Raw genomic sequence first — 12,317 nt, 5'->3', positions numbered from 1 at the left:
GCACCTGGAGATATTTTATTCCACATAATCAATGTCAGACAAAAATAAATTTCAAAAACTTTTTTAAAAAGCCTGAAGAGGTCCAGGCACATGCCTGGTAGAGGAAGGTGGATTCTATATGCTTTTTTTTTTCTACTGACAAGGACAAATATCTCTCAGCTCTTATATACTAGCCATTGTATATCTACCTTTGTTTAGTAATCACAGCTCTATTAGGCACAGTGAGGTGAGGGCCCATTACCCAGTTAGGAAGTGGCAAAGCTGAGATTCAAACCAAAACCCTTGGATTCTGGAACCAAGGGCTTTCCCCTGTACCATGCTGCCTTCCTGGGCTGGTCCTTTGCCCTTCTCTCAGCTCTTTGGAACTGCATTCACTGGCACACAGTCTGAGGGGACCTAAGCACTCCCCTTCACTTGCCACCCAGCCCAAATACCACTGCTGGCCCCTCCTGAAGAGCACAGAGAAGAGAATCTCCTTCTGAACAATGAGCAGAGATTTTGTTTAAAATTTCTCACATCTCTTTGTAGTTTATTTTTGCAAACTTGGCCTATAAGACGCTACTTATTTGCTCTTATATGTGTTATCTGCACTTTTAAGAAAGAGCTACCAGACCAACAATATCACTTTGGTTTTGGTTTATGTAGCCTAAATAACTCGCTACACTTCTCTTCTTAAAGTGTTTAATGACAGTTTTTAGTGAAATTTGCTACTGTTTTGTGGAAATACTCACACTAGGTGATGGATTATTTGAAATTTTCTTCCTAAGGCAGTGATGCTGTGTGAGAACATCATCATTGTTCAGTTCGGTGGGTTTTCTCTTCAAGGTGTAGATAACAGTAGAAGGGACTTTTGCAGGATTAGCATTTACAATGCTTTGTCAGTCAGGGTCATGGGATTAGACTCACTGAGTCAGTGATCAGTAGCTCCGTTAACTGAAACATAAACAGATTCATTAAAGAGTGGAATGAGGTCCAACGTTGATGTCTTTGCTGAGGGTCACACTGAACTACCAGCTTCATCATGAGCATCTTTAGAAGTCAGCACCTTGGCAAAAGACATGAAGACCAAAATCAAGACCTACAAGACTGCCCCTTTTGACAGATGCTTCCCCAACCAGACTAGGAACTGCTGGCAGAACTTTCTGGACTTCCACCTCTGTGAGAAGGCAACAACCACTGAAGGGGGTGATGTCTCTATGTGTGAATGATACCAGTGTGTGTATAAGTTCTTCTGCCCTGCTCCTGGGTTTCAGCCTAGGATGACAGCTGGGCTAAAGGCACATTTCCTGGAAAGATCTGAGCTGGCTGCATCTTACCCCTCCTACATCCTTCATCCTTCTCCCAGGCAAAGGGGAACCTGGGTACATGGTGATCCTCACCCTGGAGCCCTGAATCATGACTTAAGTATGAATAAAAATGCATTGGAAAAGCAGGGGGGAAGGAGTGGAAATAACAAAAAATAATGAATCACAGAGGGCCTTCCAGGGTGCATTCCAGCTTTGTCAGTAACCCCTTTGACCATGTCACTGAATATCTCTATGAGGAATTGCATTTCCTACCTGACATAGTTTGAGTATATCCCCACCCAAATCTCACCTTGAATTGTAGTTCCCATAATTCCCATGTGTTGTGGGAGGGACCAGTGGAAGGTAATTGAATCATGGGGGCAGTTTCCCCCATGCTATTCTCGTGATAGTAAGTTCTCACAAGATCTGATGGTTTTATAAGGGGCTTCTCCCTTCACTTGGCCCTCATTCTTCTCTCTCCTGCTGCCCTGTGAAGAAGGATGTGTTTGCTTCCCCTTTCAGCATAACTGTAAGTTTCCTGAGGCCTCCCCAGCTCTGCAGAAGTATGAGTCAATTAAACCTCTTTCCTTTATAAATTACCCAGTCCTGGGTATGTCCTTCTAGCAGTTTGAGAACAGACTAATACACTATCTGAGAAATTGGGTTTATAAAAAGCTGCCCCAATCACCTCAGAATAGTGTTGTTGGAGAGGAAAAGAATTTGCATACTACAAAAAGTTAAGTGTTATAAAAATGTAAGATTGTCTCGTTACACAGATCACAAGGCATAAAGAATCGCTAGCTAAAGTAGTAGCCAGTTCCCTTGTGATGAGTTATATAATGGTGCAGTCAGTTGATAAGGGTCAGGCCACCAAAGAAAATAAGTTTTTAAGGACATATACAGCAACATGACAGAGTAACTTGATTTCTATGAAATGTAGTAATAAAAATGGGGGCTTGTATTTGCTTGACATTGGCTTTCTTTTTAATTTCATTATTTATGATTTATTTTTCATACACTTAAAAAACATCATGGTGCACAATGGATTTGAGAAAAACTGGCCCTTTACACAGATGATTTGAGAGCTTGGTATATGTGGCATCAAAAATCCCAGGAAACAAGTGAAGAATTAAAATAGAAGTCTGCATGTTTTACCTATCCAGCAAAAGGTGGAAGTGGAAAAAGTCCAGAGTTCCAACTGGATGGGTCAGTTCTCTGCCAGATGTTGGTGTCCTGTAGACCCAGCCAGAGGACATGCTTTGATACTCTGCCCTTGGAGATGCACTCAGTATTGTCAGAGGAATACAGGTTCGAAGTGAAGAGCTATCCGACCGCAGGGGCTGATGGCTCTTCTGGGCTGGTGGAATCTAGGTGGAGATTGCTGTGCTCTACAAGTCTAAATAACACTCATGAGAATCTATGGTCAACTGAGGAAAGAGAGAATGTTAATTTCCATGTCTAGAAACATCAGAAATGGCTGAATAATCAGCAGATGTCCTGATTTTTATTTTGGTCTTCTTATCTGTAGATGAATGCAACTTAAAAACACATCCTAATATCGAATAGTAAAAGCTCCCCCCTTCCACCCATCTCATTTTAGTTTTTCACCTATAATTATTCTTCTAGGTAAAATTCAGAATTATTTTGTCCAGTTCTAAGTAAACTCTTGGTTGGAATGCTGTTAATTTATAAATCAGAATGGATAAAACTGATATCTTCACAACCTAAAGACTTCGATCCCAGCATGTATTATTCTTTCAAGTCAGTTCATTTTTGTAGCTTTCTCTATTGTTTATTTTATACATTGCTTATTAAATGTATCCCTTGGTATTTTATAGTTTTGTTGCTACTGTGAGCAGAATATTTACATTCTAATTACAATTAATGCTGGCATATAAGAAAGCTATAGATTTTAATATATTTAACCTTTACCCAGCTACCTTCCTGCTTTCTTATTACATACTACTAATAACTTTTTCCAGCTAATAACTTTTGAGTTATCCAGACATATAAAAATTATCAATATTTACTAACTCTGCTCCTCCTCCTTCTCAATACTTATAACTCACCTTTTCCTTGGCTCATTGCATTAACTATTATTTCCAGAAAAATGCTGAATACATGAAGATATCCTATTGAAATATAACAGGCTTTCTTTTCATATCAACAGAAATAAGTTATTTTCAAGCCATATGCCAGCCCCCTCTTCCTCTCCATAGTTTCTTAAACACTTGCTGATAGAAACAAAATCTCATTCAGAGAAGTATGAAAGACAATCTTGAGGAAAATATGCAAGCTGAATGAATTGTCTCTGCTTTGCCTTAGCAATATGGTGCTAGGAGAAGGTGGGATTTAGGAACTGATTGTATGTCTACTTATCAGGTTCCTACATGTTTTATAGCATCTTAATTGCTCTCAAGAGGAGTGGCTGAGTCATTGCTGGGCTTCTTAGTTTGGACTGGGTCAGAGCAGTTGCCTGAATTTTCCAGCACCCTATGCAAAGTTCTGCCATGGAGATAGCTGGGTGTCCTTCTGAGGTGTTTACTTTGAATTTTATTTTTGGTTCCAATTTGAACCCATATTCAAGGCACCCAACCCTGACAAGCAAAAGGGAGACAAAATTTATCCCTTGGTTCTATTCCCAACCCATTCAAAAATAGAAGGCAGTCAGAGTTCTCAGGAGCTAAGACGATGGGGGGCTGGGTTGCCTGGCTTCCATGTGGCAAGGTCAAGGGAAATCATCCGGCCAGTGTCACTGCTATAACTGCCCAGGCTGAGAGTCTTGTCTGTTTCCCATTGGAATGGGGTCCAGTGAGGCTTCAGACTCACCAATGTTAGAAATAAATTTTACATTCTGAGAATCAGAGGCCCTCTTTTCTTCTGCCTACTCTCATCCTTTATCGATTTCCACACACACGTATATCTATAACTTTACTAATATACATACATGTGATCGTGCACCCGTGCAATGGGCGCTGCAGTGTGCCCTCTGTGTCCCTTCCCTATGGTGCTGAGAGGGCCAATGCCTGGCCACTCCCAACTGTGTCTCACTCCTGGTGGTTGCCCGCTGCAAATGAGTCTCCTTCTTCCTGGGGTCAGCCAACATCCAATGACTGGGCAGCTGTCCAGAGCAGTTCTGGCTTCCCTGGGATGGGCTGAGGCTTTTGTCCTGACTGCATGGCAGCCCGGCTTCTCTCTCTACCCCATCCTGCTTGCCTCCCTCCCCCACAGGTGTGACATGGAGGGCACATCCTCCTGCAGGCAAACCTCCATCTCAGAGTCTACTTCCCAGAGCCTGTTTCTCAGTCTACTTCGCTGCCCTAGATAATCTGCTTGAATTGTTAAAGTGTCATCATTTTTCTCATTTTTCTTTTCTTTTTTCTTTGTTGGGAGTGACTAACCCCTCTTCATCTCTTGTGCCATACACCAACTTCAGCTTCCTTAATTTCTCCCAAGAAAACACATGTCCACAATCTGATTTGTATCTATCAGTGTTTTCATTAAGTTTTCTCTGAACGGTGTCTGTAGTGTATTGTATTCCTCCTTTCTTCTATCAAGGATACTTATCTAGTTCCCAGACTTTTGCCTCCGCAAAGAGTGCACATTGTTTACAGAGGTCCCTTTATACCTAGATGCTTTTACTTCTATGGGAGAGATTCCTAAGAGGGGGATTTCTGGTTTAAAGGGAATGCGTGCTTGCAATTTTAACGATGTTGCCAGGTCACTTTCTCAGGGGTCTGGAACACGGTTTCACCAGCAAGGCAGGAGAGCAGCCTGCTGCTTGTTCTCACCATGAGCATCCCACCTGGAGATCCCACCTGAAGATCAAAGGGCTAATCCACTCCAAAGACTTCGTTCACAACTTCAACATTTCTCGCTGCAAACCGAATCTCCTCCCTTCCCTTGTGAAAGGAAGGGGAGATTGGGAGGGGGAAGAGAAGGCTGGTGGGCCAGAGGAGCGTCCCTGGATTCTCAGGTGGCTCCTTCCTCTAAATGGATGAGAAATGTGGGGTGAGACCAGCAGGCCTCTTTCCCCACTCCAGCCTACAAACCTCATGGCCAGGCCCAGGCGTCTCTTAGGGAGAGGTGGGAGCCAGCCTGGAGCACAGGACTCCACAGGGCAGGGAGCCCGCAGTGCAGGGGCGGTGGCTGCTGACAGCCCAGAGAACATGACAAGGAGCACTAGACAGCAAAGAAGATGCAAGGATGGAAAGGAAGCTGCAAGCAGCGTGTTCCCCCCAAGGCCCAAAAGGGTCCTTCGTTCCCTGAGAGTAAAACTATGTTCTTCTTGTCCTGGAAAGAAAGCAAGAAGGCAATTGGCATGTGGCTGATCTACCCAGGCTGGAAAGAAGAAAGATTGAAGTGACTATTCTTAAATTTAGGAAAAGCTATTTAGGATGTTTGGACACAGATGCACCTCCTCCAGTGTCTAGGACATTGGGTGTGACCTGGCACTTCCGTGACCTCTACACCCTTTCCAAACTGTCCACAATCAGTGGTGGGGTGTGGGCAGGGGGTTGGTACTGGGCAATCCCAGCAGAGCTCAGTATCAGCCTGCCCACTTGAGCACTGGGCATGGCATAGCAGGCTCTCTGTCTCTCTCTCTCTCTCTGCCTCGTCATCATTGGCATCTCTTCTCCCCTTACTTGTGTGTGAAATTAAGCTGACCCTATAGGCTGTTTTTGTGACACAGAATCATTATCCATAATAAGCATTTCATAACTCAATCTGTTTCTGCCAATTGTTTTAAATCTCTCTTATTAGCTATGTTAGGCATGCTATTATCTTAATCTTCTTAACATCCATATGAGAGTTTGACAAGTCAGCAGGGGATCTTGCCTTTGCTGCCAAGGATATGTGATTAGGTTACAGCTCCAGAGACTGTGGTGGCAGAGCCCCAACCAGACCAATCTCCTGGGTATATTTCTTTAACTATAAAAGACTTCAGTCCCCCAAAGTCCAGGAAGTAACAGTGCATCCATGAGAACAAAGACACTTCTACAGACCAGTATCTTGGGCTTTCATCCAGTCATTTAACTTTGTGTATATAAGATAAAAAGAAAAAAGGTGAGAAAGACTCCCTCCCACCCGCAATGACCCTAACCTCATCTGGCAGGCTAGTGCAACAACCCAGCTTTGTTCTGGCAGGCTACAGAAACCATTTTAATATTCCAAGGGAGTTAACACAAGCCCAGAGGGAGTAGTTGACACTCTGGTAGAAGTTGAATCATGCTTTCCCCTAGGATCATCTCAGGGTAAGAAAATAATTTGAGTTTTGGCAGCTGTGATGACTGTGGGCAGAACAGCTTATTTCTTGGTTAATTCCTTAAATAAACCTTCATCTTTGCAAATTCTTGTTACAGCCACAACTGATGAGAAGGTTCAACTATGCTGTCTTTCTAGCCAAACTGTCTTTGGTTTAACCCTCTGTTAACTCTTCCCCTTTCTTTGTTAGGAGAATATTGTCTGGCTTCAGGGTGTCATCTTTTCATGGCCATTTATTTCCCTGTGGTCCAGTCATGTGTTATCCTAGCACAAACAAGGGAGTCTTGATTAGTGCATTTGGCGTTCTGGAGATGGCAGAAGAAAACAAGGCTCCAAGCCAGCTTTTAGACTGCAAGATCTTAGGGAGCATCATAACATCACAGCCAAGTTCCTCCCCTCTCTTTGAAATAAGGGTTTCAAGAGCTGCCTTCAAGCTTTGAGGGCAGGTGCAGAAGAAATAAACCATGAAGCATCTCTTCTAGTACCAGTCCTGTGTGTCTACCCATCCTTCGGCTTTCTCTGCAGGGGAGCTGCCCAGAAGCAATCTGAGAAGCAAGGTCAGCTCTGGGTGGGAGGTGATAAATTAACTCTTTTGGGCTAGGCTGGGTTATTGACAGTTCTGACACAGATCTCAGAATGGAGTCCATTAGAGGCCCAGGACAGTGGTCACTCTAATATACACTTAGTGCTGTCTTCAAACATCCGACATTCCTTCTCCCTGAAACACCACAATCCTTCCCCACCCACCCCCACCCCCCAGACACACACCCTTGACATTTAGGAGTGTGGAGCCACTATTTCCCAAATGCGTTGACCTCTATTTGGCTTGTTTGTACCTTAGCTAAGGATTTTCATGTTCTTCTGCAAAAACTTACCAGGGGGAGTGTGGGGCTGTCTGTAAGTAATGTGTTACGGAATTGCTGATTTTTTTTCCAGGTTTCAATTTTCTACTGGGTTGTTCTGAATTCCATTGCAGCCTTTCTGCCTATATTTATAATAAACTCCAAATACAGGGAGTCCTCCTTGTTTCCAGATGTGGAATCCAGGATTATGTAACTTGTAGCTGTATTTCTTTGAGAGGTGATTAAGCATGTTATCATATTATCATATTACCGACTGTTCACTTGTTATTTTTCCTTTTGTCATTCATTCATCCTTCTTTTTCCTAACTATATTTTTTCCTAGGGTAAAATTTATAATGTAATTTTAAGTACCAAGGAAAATTCTATTAGAATGACATATTTATTAAAAATATGAGATGGATTGGGATCTTTGCCGTATCTTTGCTTTAAGGAGCACACATAGCTCATTGTTTCCTCACTTTTGAGAAAGTTCCCCAGGCACCATCTTGTTTTTCGGTTGTTCCTTTCCCAGGGCAGTTCTGTTTTATACATGCCACCAGTAGCCACTTGAATTTGCCTTGCTTTGTAGCCACTTTTTGTCAGCCTATATTTCTCTCTCTCTTTATATGGTCTTGTATCAAGCAGGATTTATCTAGACCCTGGCTTTGGCATTAGGTGGGTCTCCCAAGTATTGTGAGTGGTGGTTCAGTGCCTGCTCCCGTGACAACTGGAAGGCACCACTGCTCCTAGTGTGTTTCCCAGCTCCCAGCAGCCATGTGCGTCTTGTGGATCTGTTGTACTGGGATGTGATGCTTTTGCAAAATTATCACACACCAGCCACTATACACTTGATGGGCACCATCTCATGCATAAAACCTTATAAAGCAGGTACTGTTCTTTTTAAAATTATAAAGAAGGAACAAAAGAATCCTAAGGTTAAGTGATTTGGCTCACAGAGCAGGTATTTGGGAAAGGCAGGGTTGGAATGAGGTCCTGGGCTCTTACCCAGAATTCCCGCATGTGGTTATCACGTGTCCCTAGCAAATAGCCATAGGCATGATGATTGTTTTCAGTGTTCAGGTCAATTGAATACTAGATCACTGACCACAAAAGCTTGAAATAATTGAAATATTCACCCTGTGACTTCATTTAATCAAGAAGAGTTCGACAGAGAATGTGATCCTCTAAAATCCAGAAAATGTTGTCATATTATGCGAATGCCAGTATCACAGAAAAATAAAATTAACAGAAACAAAATCAGTCCTCGGCATTACAGACCTGTGCCCCTGGCCCTGCATTCTTAAACCCTCCCTTCTTTCCCCAGCTGATAGAGCTTGCTCTCTGGAGACAAGAAGCACATTTAGGTTAAGGTGTTAATGACTGAGGAAGGACTCATGTGTTATCTTTCTAAGTGTGTAGTGTTTTTTATTTTAACAGGGATAGGGAAAAGGGAAGGGAGCTAGCATTCTTGAGCCTAACGCCAAAGCTTGTTTCTAATGAGGACTTGAAGCTTTGGTAACCATGGATGAGTAGGAGGTATTTGTTTAGACAGTCATCTTTATTCTCAACAAAAGAAAAAAAAGAAAATGCAGCCTGGTGTCAAGCATGCCAAGAACAGTTTCTTAATACTTGTGAAGTAAGTGGTATTATTATCTGATTTTACAAATAAGAAAGGCCATGTGTGGTGGCTCATACCTGTAATCTTAGCACCCTGGGAGGCCCAGGTAGGTAGATCGCTTGAGCTTAGGAGTTTGAGACCAGCCTGGACAGCATGGTGAAACCCTGTCTCTACCAAAAATATAAAAATTATCCAGGCATGGTGGCACACGTTTGTGGTCCCAGCTACTCAGGAGGTTGAGGTGGGAGGGTTGCCGGAGCCCAGGAAGTTGAGGGGGCAGTGAGCCATGATCACGCCACTGCACCCCAGCCTGGGTGAAAGAGTGAGACCCTGTCTCAAAAAAATAATAATAAAATAAAGTAAACTAAAAACAAGTAAGAAGACAGAGTCTCAGTGCTATGATCTGAATGTTTGTGTCCGCCCCTCCCCAAATTCCTATGTTGAAACCTAATCACCAAGGTAATAGTATCAGAAAGTGAGACCTTTGGGAAGTGAGTAGGTCACGAGGGCAGAGCGCTGATGTTTGGGATTTGTGTCCTTATGGAAAAAGCCCAAGACTGGGCATTCCTGTTGCTAAGAAAAAATAAATGAATTGAGCATTCTTGTTGCTAAAAAAACAAAACAAAACAAAACGAAAAGAAAAGAAAGAAAAACCCCAGAGAGCTGTCTTGTCCCTTCCACCTTGTGAGGACACGGATAGAAGGAGCCTTCTATGAACCAGAAAGTGGACCTCACCAGACACCGCATCTGCTGGCACCTGGATCTTGGACTTGCTGGCATCCAGAACTATAAGAAATATATTTCTATTTTTTATATGCCAGCTAGTTTAGGGCATCTTGTTATAGCAGCCCAAACAGACTAAGACACTCAGAGAAATTAAGTAAGTATCACATGTCACTAAGCTGGCAAGTGGCAAAGCTGAGATTTAAATCCACATCTGTCTTTAACATTTCCATTCAATCTCAACATTTCCCATAAAGAAGTTTTGGCTGTAATGAGACATTATGATTATAGCTATGTTATCATCCTGTGGCAGTTTTTAGAAAAACGCAAGTATTTCATAAATACGAATCATTGTTGTATTAAGTCATAATAATAAAAAGGTTAACCTTTATTTAGTGCTTACAACATGCCAGATGCTATTTTAAGCACATTGCATGAATCATCTAATTTCTTCCTCATGCAGTACCATGAGGGAGATTCAGTTCTTGCCCTCCATTTTACAGATGAGGAAACTGAGGGTTAGTGATTTGCAGAACGGGCACAATCGTACATAGCTGTGTCCTCCTTCAGACTGTGTAACCGTAAGTTTTTTCATTTTTCCCAAGATAGTGAAATAAAGAATGCTATAGTAATTGACTGAGGTCTTATGAGATGATCTCTTGAATCTATTTCCAGATGGGAACTGGGTGTTTCTGGTTAGCAGATAGCTCTCCTACTGGTCATATTCAGGGATCAGACTGGGAGACCCTCACCCTAGGCAAGGCTTGGTGTAATGTGCTAGGGAGCTAGCAAAAGACCCAAGATCTTGCTGTCTGTCTGGGGAGGCTGACAGGAACATACCAAGAAGGCAAAGCAAGGTGGCACATGCTGGATCCAAGGGCATAGGATCGATGAGCACCACAGGGGTCAGACTGGGAGGTAAGCACAGACAAAGATGAGCACAGGTCCGCAAGACTTTTAAGGCCTCATGGAAACGTTTCTATTTCTTTAAAATCAAGATAACAAAATAGACTTTATAGCCAAAAAAATATATTTATATACAATGTAGTCATCTTTATACCAGTAGAGTTATAAAATATAATTTTTAATTCTTTGCATGGAAGAAGGAGCCCATGAAGGCAAGAGTCATTGGAGCCATAAAAGTCATAATGTGACCCTGCCATTGCCCTCTGGATGCAGGTCACTCCAAGGCCTTTGCGGGTGGCAGAGCCACAAGTGGAAGGAGCCTGGGTCCCTGAATTTGGTCTGTAGGAGAACTGCTTGCCAGTCAGAAACATCCAACTACCCACTGGAAATAGATGCAAGAGATCACTCATGAAACTTTCATTAATTACTGTAGCATTCTTCCTTTCATTGTCTTAGGGGAAAAAATGAAGAAACTTAAGGTTCCATGGCCTGAGGAAGGCCACAGAAGGAAACTCACTTTGAGCTGAGCTTTGAGAGGCAGGAAGTACTAGCTTAGCTGGGATGCACCCTCTGTTCATGATCTCCATGACGAGAATGAAGTCAGTGTGTAAGTGAGCTGGCCGTCTTCTCAGGAAGAAGAGGTAAGCACTCTCTGGACAGAATGTGTTTTTGGCATGGCCAGTGCCCAGCTCAGCACTTGGGACATCGTAGGAATTCAAGGAATGGGGCTCATGTCCTCATGCAAACACCAGTGTGCAGAACTTGGAAGTGGACTTTCTGTTTTAAGCAGGTATCAAACAGGCAATCAACCCTGTGCCTAGTATCGAACCAGCATGCCCGCAGGATACAAGAGAGACTGTTCCTTAAGGATTGTTAAATCAGGAGGGAGAGTATAAATTGGAAATTTATATATCATTACAAGCTAAATTTTGATTTTTCCTGAAGAATGACAGTTGCTCCGTGAAGGCTGACATAGTTAAAAAAGACTTTTTGGAGGAAGTGAAGCTTGACCTGGGGTTAGTGAGTAAGTGGGATAGAAGTATCAAAATTAGGAAATTTTGACAAGGATAGCCGACAACTAGAAGTTGGGGTAATAAGGCCTTTAGGGGATGAGAAGCCCCAGGATGACCAGTGAAAAGTGTTCATGGTCCCCTTATAGGAAATGAAGTAGGGCGGAATTAGAAAACAAAGAAACTCTATCTTCCTCCCTACCCACCTTCCCCGTTTTTTGTCAAACAACCAAACTCTCCCACTTGAGTGTTTCATGGAAGAATGGTTAAAGGCAAGAGGAAGACAGAAGAAAAGAAAAGGAGCTACAGTCAGAAAGAAGAAAACAAGCTACAGAGTGAAGACATCTCTATGACCCCCATTCCCTAAAGAAGGAGCTGTCTCCTCTCTCTCAACACAGATGTGGGGACCGAGGCCCTGGAAGGCCTGGCAAGCTCAGGGTGGGACATGTGGGGGCTGGGGGTCTCTCTGGAGCATACAGGCATTGTTTTATGCCATGCTTGAATTCTGAACAACCAAACGCTGTCAGAAGGAAGCTGGCATGTTGCTCCACTGGTAACTCAATTCCACGCTGCAGATCTGCCGGCTAGTTCAAGAAGAACTACGATGCCATCAAAATTCAATGTTCAATCAGAGAAGGAAGCTGCCTTCTCTTTCTGCAGATGATTA

General features: G+C 42.9%; 1 protein-coding gene and 1 pseudogene across 2 annotated transcripts in view; both read left to right on the top strand.

The window, feature by feature from the left end:
* Positions 1-12,317, top strand: part of ADRA1A (adrenoceptor alpha 1A) — a 96,290-nt gene that overhangs the window by 29,776 nt on the left and 54,197 nt on the right. The gene's annotated exons all lie outside the window — the stretch shown is intronic.
* Positions 774-1,300, top strand: LOC116462058 (cytochrome c oxidase subunit 6B1-like; annotated as a pseudogene).

This window comes from Hylobates moloch, unplaced genomic scaffold, assembly GCF_009828535.3.
Source record: "Hylobates moloch isolate HMO894 unplaced genomic scaffold, HMol_V3 SCAFFOLD_22, whole genome shotgun sequence".
Classification (NCBI taxonomy): domain Eukaryota; kingdom Metazoa; phylum Chordata; class Mammalia; order Primates; family Hylobatidae; genus Hylobates; species Hylobates moloch.
This window is presented reverse-complemented; position numbering and strand designations above follow the sequence as displayed.